Source organism: Nansenia antarctica, assembly GCF_963989245.1.
Source record: "Nansenia antarctica genome assembly, chromosome: 1".
Lineage (NCBI taxonomy): Eukaryota > Metazoa > Chordata > Actinopteri > Argentiniformes > Microstomatidae > Nansenia > Nansenia antarctica.
Window position 1 is genome coordinate 14,051,744 of NC_137674.1, and position 1,751 is coordinate 14,053,494.

Consider the following 1,751-nt stretch of genomic DNA (forward strand, 5'->3'; position numbering starts at 1 on the left):
TTTTGTCCCTTACCAGCATCACAGCTGTGACCCCCCATCCCCCCAAAAAATAAAAGTATTTTTAACTGGCATTTGTGAATGATGGCAGAGTGAATTTACCACTTTGTTTTATAACTGAGCGAAGAAATCCAGCCATATTCCCAAACATTCATCTCACTATTCAACATTCCCCAACATTCACCTAATTGCCATCAAGTATGGAGGCCTACAAACATAAAGCTCTTGAGGGCCACCAAAAATCATGAAACCTTGTAGCCGAGCACAAGGGCATCTGATAACCATTGCAACATGACAATTTTCTAGTCAACTGCTTACTAATCATGCTGTGAGCCCAATCCCCCTACATATGCAATGGAATCTATGTTGGTTAATGCGTTCTCTGTCTCTGAAATTAGTGTGACCCACTGGAGCGGCAAATCACTTTGTACCCAACTGAGGAGTGTAATTAGCTCTGCTCCCTGTCAGAGAGACAGTTTATTTGTCTTAACTGCTCTCCTAAACTAGTCTGAAAGTGATTTATTCCGTAGCACTTAGCATTTAGCATTTATTCTGTATGGTGAAGCACCCGTTCTTATTTGATAACTTGAGTTTATTAATTTCATCCACAGTAGCAGGATACCTTGTATGGAAATCTGAGCTTTAACTATCAATGTGTGGTACAGTTGGCATACACCTATACTGTTAGCCATACAGTACACTGTTGTCTTCATGATGGATATGAAAAATAAGTCAAAAGAGTATTTCTAAAGCTCAAATCTGAGTTGATCAATTCACAAATAGTCCAAATGAGCAGCCAATGATGACATGAACATACCCTAATAACTTATCAATTGATCATTTTATGAACCCTGGTAATATTGTACATCTTGGTGCGAAGGCAGTGCTTAGTTTGGTTGACTTTCTGCATACCCACATCAGAGGGTATTGTAAAAGTGGTTACATAACGCGTGTGTTCTTTTCAGGTTGTTAAAAGAGATGTTGCGTAACCTGTGACTAATTAGGCAAATATGAGTGTGTCTATATTGACCACAGTTACCACCTGTTGACATGTGGGTAAATGTGTGGAACAATTACTCTATAAGTCACAGTTAATGAGTCAAGGTCCAGCCGTGTAACTGGAACTGGAAACCATGTCACTGTATGATCCACAATTTGAACAACCTTATTGCCTCCCTAGCAGCCAGAGGCGCATTTATGGCTCCGTAGAAGAATGTTTCAGCTGTCTAACCAATCACAGAACTACGAGATTATGAAAGAAGGGACATCACTCACGCTGAGTTGTTGTTGTTCTCCAAATGAGGCAATCACCCTTAATGGGATGGGCGAGGCAATTGCTACGAGTCATCTCAAACTATCGGTCCCTCTCCCCGTCTGGTGTGATGCTTAGTGGAAACCTCTCGAGTATGGGAGGATGTCCCCAGTCCCTAAGGCCAATTATTACTGATCACCTGCAGGTGTGTCCAGAGAAGGGCTCTGTCCTGTCAGGACCTGTCCATATAGCATCATGCTAACTCCATTAAACAACTATACAGAGAATGGCCCTGTCCTGTCCACAGCATCATGCTAACACCATTAACAACCATACAGAGAGTGCGTCATGAGGTCACACTTCTATTTCTGGGACTGGACCACCATGCATGCACCAACACAAATCCTAACTCGAGATCTTCATGCATAACTCCGACATTTCGTGACGTTAGAATTATAAGGTTCTATCTCAATTTTTGTCAAAATTGAGTTTTTTTAAATAA